Consider the following 8,167-nt stretch of genomic DNA (forward strand, 5'->3'; position numbering starts at 1 on the left):
GTGTATGTGTGTGGGGGATGACGTAATGGACTGTACCACTAATGGTGCAGAGTTAAATGGAACAAATAAAGTTTCACAACAACGGGTTGCTGTTTGATGCGTTTAAAAAATGCGGGAAAGTTGGGTAGGCATGAGTGACTTAATTGTAATAAACACATATGTAACAGATGCATGACTAAAGCCTAATGTTTTTTATTTAACACGCGAAATTAAATCCCCCTGTACAGAATGGTATATACACAATGCCATTTACCCCTCTGCGAAACATCAATGAGTCACTCTGGAATGTTAATGGGAGTCCGAGGTTGCCACCCACTTCAAACCTAAAAAGGTGGCTCTGTGTGCAGCCTACAGCTCCCCCCCCCCCCCCACCCCTTAGACCAACAGGTGGCCCATATCAAAACCAGACAACCACATAGGTGACTCTGTGCGCAGCCTACGGCTTCCCCCCTTCGACCAACAGGTGGCCCATATCAAAACCAGACAACCACACATGTAAAGAGTTATCGCTCGTGACTCCAGCCAATCAGACAACTCGTAAGAGGGAGTTCGGTTCAGGGCTTTGTAGACTTGCAACCCTACGTCTGTAACGATACAACCGTGTTGGATTCCACAAGGATGCCATGCCACTGGACCTTCTAATTTTCAATCCAAGATGGCGCGGGTTACGCTTTTAATAGTATAGATTAGTCTTGAAATCAAGTCGGTGTAGTTACAGGGACGGTACACACATCCTCGATCCCAGTATGTGTGTGAATCAGTGAGAGCTGCTGGCGGATCTTGCTACGCACTACCTACGACCGTTGCATGAACGACAATCGCACTGTGATTTGAGTGTCTTATGGCTTGACCTCTTGATGGGTCACGCTTAGCAAGTAGAAACTGGAGATTCTGCCCCCCCCCCCCCCCCCCCATGGCGATATGCATACAAACTTAAAGCCATTATACACTTTCGGTACAGAAAAACAAATTAAAAGTTCAGAGATTTACATATAATTTACAGGGTTTACAGAAGGTAATGGTGAAAGACTTATCTTGAAATATTATTCCATGAAATGCTTTACTATTTGAGAAAACATTAAAACAATATCAATTCTCGATAGCGAGAATTACGGATTTATTTTTAAACACATGTCATGACACGGTGAAACGTGGGAAAACAAGTGTGGGTTTTCCCGTTAATTTCTCCCGACTCCGATGATTTTTACAGGTTTGTTATTTTATAAGTTGTGGTACACGAAGTGTGTGCCTTGGACAATACTGTTTACCGAAGGTGTCCAATGGCTTTAATTTGATAGCGCCCTCCCGTGAACCCTCCTCCTACAGCCCATGTTACCAATTTCCGGTGGACAAATTTCCTTGGGACACCGTCCCAGCAGAAGTGGTCGGGCTCCACGGATCATTTCAACAAATTATCAAAATGAAATTCTTGTTAAAGGAACACGTTGCCTTGGATCGGTCGAGTTGGTCTTTGAAATACGTTTTGTGACCGTTTGTTATAAAATGCATATGGTTAGAAAGATGATGTAAAAGTAGAATACAATGATCTTCACAAATATGCCTCGAAATTGCGTGGTTTTCTTTTTACCTCGTCCAATAACACGGTCGGCCATTTATGGGAGTCAAAATTTTGACTCCCATAAATGGCCGACCGTGATAGTTCGCGACGTAAAAAGAAAACCGTGCAACTTTGAGTGATACTTGTGTGGATCATTATATTCTACTTTTAAAACATCTTTCTAACTATATACATTTCATAACAAACGGTTTCAAACGCTTTTTATACCAACTCGTCCGATCCAAGGCAACGTGTTCCTTTAAGAATACAGTTGTAACATACGCACAAATGGGGGCCTACATCTAATGGTGTAGGGCCTGGCATAATAATAAACAATTTTATGTTAAAATGCTTGTTTTGTTACACACAGTAAACCACACCGTCGAGGACTCCGTTCTTCTTCCGACAAAACAAAGCTTAACACTCATGAATCCAGATTAACTTATGGCAAACACGCCTTCTCACACTCTGCTGCTGAACTTTGGAACAATCTCCATATTAATGTCCGTAAATCTTTTTGTGTTGTTACTTTTAAAGCCATGGACACTTTCGGTACATAATTTTTAGTAAAGTACACAGATTTACAAATCACTTACAGGGTTTACAGAAGGTAATGGCGAACGACTTCTCTTGAAATATTATTCCATGAAATGCTTTCAATTCTCGATATCGAGAATAACGGATTTATTTTAAACACGTGTCATGCCACGGCGAAACGTGCGGTGGGTGGGTTTCTTCCCCGTTATTTTCTCCCGACTCCGATGACCGATTGAGCCTAAATTTCCACAGCTTTGGTATTTTATATAGAAGTTGTGATACACGAAGTATGGGCCTTGGACAATACTGATTACCGAAAGTGTCCAATGGTTTTAAGAAAAAAACTTAACTTATTTTTTTCCTAAAGTAGATTAATGATTTGTTTCTAGCTAGTTTTAATTTATCTTAATCTTTGTTATGCGCTTTGATCATGTTTTGGAAAAGCGCAATACAAATACCTTTTATTGTTTAATAATCTGATTCTATTTCTTCATTCTTTTCTCGCGTGGTTTTACATTTTGAGGTAATGTAAAGATTAGGGTTGCTCTGAACATCTGACGCCACACTTCGTAGACTTGATGACAAGTTGTTAGGCGCTGCCTATTTGTCTGCCGTTCATGCAACAGTCACAGTGCAATTATACACATGCAACAGTCGTAGACTCACACACACATACTGGGATCGAGGGTGTGTGTATCGTCCCCGTAGCTACACCGCGCTGTAACTACACACCGCGCTTAACAATTACCGTCTTGACTTCAAGACTACACACTTCGAGGCTCGTGAATAACTAGCGGCAGGGAACTGTCTTTATCCTTGAGGATAAAGATAGGGGCCCAGTCTAATCCTCCCCAGCCCGCCGCTCGACCCCCTATCCAGGACCGCTAAGATGGGCTAATTCTTGCACAGATTCTTGTTTAGGAAGTACGTCATGCGTGCAGTGTGAGTGAGTGTGGGTGTGATGCATGGTGGGACGGAGCTTAACCAATGAGCGTGCTTGATACGTTTGCCCATCCCAGCGCCTTTGGTTAAGGCAATGCACTGGGGCCGAGCGAACTCCAGCCCATATTATTTTTCGTATAAAACCTACAGAATCTCCGGAAGACGGAATTCCTTGGGACACCGCCGAGGACTCAGTATGGTCAGCAGGGTATTAAAAGTCTCCGGGCCACGCCTCGCCGCTGCTCTACAGCTTGCCTAGCAGCTCCAGTCATCACCGGTCTGGTTCTAGACTTGTTTCAAGTCGGGTTTCATGCTAACCCAAGTCAAACTCAGTAGTACAAAGATGTTTTTTTTAACGACTTCCGATAATAATTAGGGAATAACAGTGCGAGGACCCGGTCTTCACTGCGTGGTAATGACCGGGTTTGTGGCTGGCGCTGTTAACGGACCGAGCCTGAATAAATACCCTTTTTAGACATGTTCAGGGGCCATAATTGAGCTTTTGATGGTTCATATCTCTTTTGTGCGTTAATCACAGTACTGATCTTTGAGACCAGTGACTCTTTTAAATAACGGTTTGTTCAGACCATGCATGGAAACGAGGGAGTGGCCATAGGTGACATGGATTGGTACGAAGCAAGTCATCTAATAAAATTGTTGTTAAAATAAGATATTGCACTGGGTAAGAAGGAGAGTTCTTTTGGTGACAATAGGTCACCAAGACAAGAGAATGGTGACCAGCAATTAACATGTAGGGATTTACGTAAGGTTGCGTGAACACAGCCGCCTAATTTTCTTTCATTAAAGTGGTAGTTTTTTGGTATTGTTTGCGGTAACACAACATTTATGTCTACTTGCCAGGTAAAGTTTGTTCTTTAGAAAGTTGTCTTCTGCTATAAATTCTACAACCGCGGAGAACAAGTTCTACCTGGCAAGTAGACACACACAAAAGTATGCTGTTAACCGCATATCAAATATATTGATACCTGCCCATGCAATGCCTCAAATCCCACATGGTTATATACTTTTACTAAAATAATTTTCGTGACATTATTTTACCCATTTCTCAAAAACTACAGCACCTCAGCAAGTAATATTTAGGGGAAGCTTTCTCTTCAAACAGTAACAACAATAAAACATTTTTTTGAGTAACTGATTTTAACGATTTATATGTTTAAAAAAATTAATAAAGTTGTGTGGTGGTGACTCCGCCTACCCCTTTTGTGACGTCAATCGAGGCAGACTTTGCCTCGATCGAACATCGAACACACGTACGTGCAAGTACGTGCAAGTACATTCAAGTCCTAGTCGTGAGTTTGTACGTTTCGAAAAAGTTTTATGTGTGCATTTTTCCGGCAATGTCGACCAGGTGTATTGCTGCTGGATGCAGCGAAACAATTATCCAGCGCTGTGCAGCAAACACTTCGAGCCTTCGTGCTTCGAGAATTCGGAATACACTACACATTTTGACATGAAGAGAAAAGTTCTTTTCTAAAACATGACGCCATCCCAAAAATGTTCCAGCTAGTGGAGAAGTCGAAGAATGTACCTGAAAGACGTAACGAACCTAAAGGAGCATTTCCCTAACGTGAAAAAAATCAGGTATTGTTTCAACTTTGAGGGCATGTTTTTAGCTTGCGCCAAGCGTCACTACCTTGTGTTGGCACTGCACGCGACTCATCGCGCCTCTATTGACGTCACGAACAGCGCCCTCTCGGGTCGGGCTTATTTTCAAACTTGTAAATAACATGGAAACTAATTTTTGTAAACCTTAGTTAATTGTTTATTCATATTCCACTCATCAAAACACATATTTTAGTGACAAAAGCTTTATTTTGACAAAATACCACTTCCAGATGACTTTAAGTTTTATAATGTAAATCTGTTGACATTGTATGAAAAGTAACAGACCGTAAACCCAGTCTAGATTCTTTTTAGATTTGACGTTTATATTTAGAGATGATGCCATTAGTGTTATACACATGTAGGTGTCAAGACACATCCTACCTGTGCCACTTCGTACCGTGGACACTTCGTACCTTTTGCAAGGTACGAAGTGACTTTTAGTAGGGTCATATCTTTGGATTCCGTGACCATTTTTTTGCTACCTTTTTTTCTCGATGGATTTGGCTTCAGGAACCATTTAAAAGGAAAATTAGCTCCTATGAACCTCTGAAATGTGATAGGAACTTTTTTTATTGCGCAATATTCAAAATGGCCGCCGACGCCATCTTGAAAAACATAAATTGTAATAGCTCTGGCACCAGATGACCTAGATGGACAAAGGAGATGTCCTTTTCCACTATATCTGACATGACAAATACACTGGAGTGGTAATTGTAAGGTTTGGGGGCCATCTTGACTTCTAAATCCAATATGGCCGCCGACGCCATCTTGAAAAACATAAATTGTAATAGCTCTGGCACCAGATGACCTAGATGGACAAAGGAGATGTCCTTTTCCACTATATCTGGCATGACAAATACACTGGAGTGGTTATTGTTAGGTTTAGGGACCCCCTTGACCTCTAAATCCAATATGGCCGCCGGACGCCATCTTGAAAACCATAACTTTTATTAGCTCTGGCACCAGATGACCTAGACGGACAAAGGAGATATCCTTTTCCACTATATCTGGCATGGCAAAGACACTGGAGTGGTTATTGTAAGGTTTGGGGACCATCTTGACCTCGAAATCCAATATGGCCGTCGGATGGCATCTTAAAAAACATAACTTTCATTAGCTATCGCACCAGATGACCTAGACAGACAAAAGATATGTCATTTTCCACTAAATTTGGCATTACAAGTCTACTGGAACGGTTATTGTAGAGAGTGGGGATCATCCTAAACCCCAAATCCAAGATGGCCGCTGTCACCATCTTACAAATTATGAATTGTTATAGCTCAGGCACAAGAAGAGCTGTACAAACAAATATGGTGTAATTGTCCACTATTTCTGGCATTACAACTGATTTTAACTGATTCAAGCACTCTCGATACATACGGGCAAAGAACTCGCTGTGTAATCCTTGCATTGGCCCAGGGCCAAAGATGACCAAGTGAGACCTAAACCAGAAGAACAGACTGTGCCAGGGTTTTCAGGGCTTCAGCCAACATGTCAAAACCAGAGGAAAGTCGAGCAATTTCATACGACTTACCCCAACCCACTTGATAAGACGATTTATTTGATGTGATGTGTAAACTTGGAAAGCCAATCAAAGAGAAAAATATGCCTTTCGCAATAATTGTTGGTGACCATCCTGTAAACTTTCCACAAAATCATACCTTTCACGGGACCTTTCCACATCAATGTCACTCATCTACGCTATATTCAAGAGGTTTAAAGGGATCTGGCATCTTAGATGTTTTGGTTGCAGCGGGTGTCATTGCAGATTGTTCTGTTATTCGGGCCCTTCGTGGGAAAAGAGCGGGTTCGTGCCTGTATAACTCTACTACGAGACTGTTCCGTCATGCCAGGACAAAAACACATGACTTGAAGCGTATTTGCTAAGCGTATTGAGGCTTTCTTGCTAAGCTCCGACTTTCAAACAGTGTTCAAGAACTTTCAGATTCACATGATGAACTTAAGTACAATGCTGATCTGATTGACCTACATGATTGTAGTTGACACTCTCTTCAAGGACTTTGAGGGTTCCCAACAAGCAGAATACTGGAGATTCTTCATGGAAATGGTGGAGATTCTGACTCAAAACGAGCAACTGGACAGAGTTCAAGTCTTCACTCGACCTCATGCTTCCATGGATGTGAATCTATGACAATGACACGTATGGTCGGCATCTTCCCGATTTTACGAGTTCAAGTCTTCACTCAACCTCATGCTTCCATGGATGTGAATCTATGACAATGACACGTATGGTCGGCATCTTCTCGATTTTACGGCAGTACTTGATACCCTTCCTGAAGACCAGGCTGCATTCAAGGAATATGGTATGTTGCGCACTCAATGATTGGAAAACCTTTCATGTGTCGCCCTTGACATTTGGATAGAGCCAACAATGAATAAGGGCTCTAAGCTGATATCTAAGCTGAAATCTGGATGACTGGCAATTCCAAACAATGAAAAGCAACTCCTTTCAAAGACTCGAAATAGCAAGCATCAGAACTTTTCAACTCGAGAATTGCAGTAAGGATGGAGGAAATGGGAGTGTAAAGCTTTGGCCTCTGTTCTCTGGCTGGTCGAAACGAGTGGTGCCCAATCTTGAAGACATCCTGCAGCATCGTGTTGTGCCTTGCAATCTTCAACGTCAATGGAACCATGCGTAAGACACAGAAAAGCAAGCTCCCGCAAAAATCTCACTTCGATTGCCATTCCAGAGCCTGATGTATTCACATAGATCATCGATATGGGCCTCATATGGCGCTTGACCATTCCTACCACTGAAGACAAACTGCCAATCAGCAATGTTTTCATGAAATCAGAAGATTTCCATGCTCTCCTGAGCACACGTGAGAACAAGGCAAGATCCGCCTTCAAGTTTTCCTCCAAGAAGCTTTCCTGAGAACAGCAGAGTCAACCAGTATTGAGATAATCTACGTGTATAGTAGGCAGCACTGCTAAGAATCTCGCAGGCAGTCTGATGCCAGAGCTTAATATTGTGCCCATGCAGAGGCAGACACTGCCATATTCACCATGTACATTGTGCTTTGTTCTGATGGCTACTCAGAAGCAGTCATTTTTGATACTGAGAACACTGATAACTTTGTACAAGTGGCATATAATTCTCAGAATACATCAGGGCTCATGTGTGTGTACAACGCAAACATCAGCTTATCAAGCCACTTCCATCATACCACTTTATGTTCTTTGGGTGTGACAATAACTCTGGTTTCTATGGATCAATCGGGTTGAAAAGTCCAAAGAGGCACAAGACCTGCTAGCAGTATTAAACAGCTCCCTGTGACACAAAAGATTATCAGCAATTTGGAGCAATTTGTCATACGTGTATGGCGATTGTAAAAGCAAGGCCCTGGGAGAAGTCCGAGCTGCCAAGTGAAGAGTGCAGGAAAAAGAGCACTATTTGGCTTGTGCCTGACTTGGACAGTCTCTGTCCACACTTGGAGCGTGCATACTTATTAAGTTAAGAAGTCACCCCCTCACCAATAGGCC

This window comes from Asterias amurensis, chromosome 13 (assembly GCF_032118995.1).
Source record: "Asterias amurensis chromosome 13, ASM3211899v1".
Classification (NCBI taxonomy): Eukaryota; Metazoa; Echinodermata; class Asteroidea; order Forcipulatida; family Asteriidae; genus Asterias; species Asterias amurensis.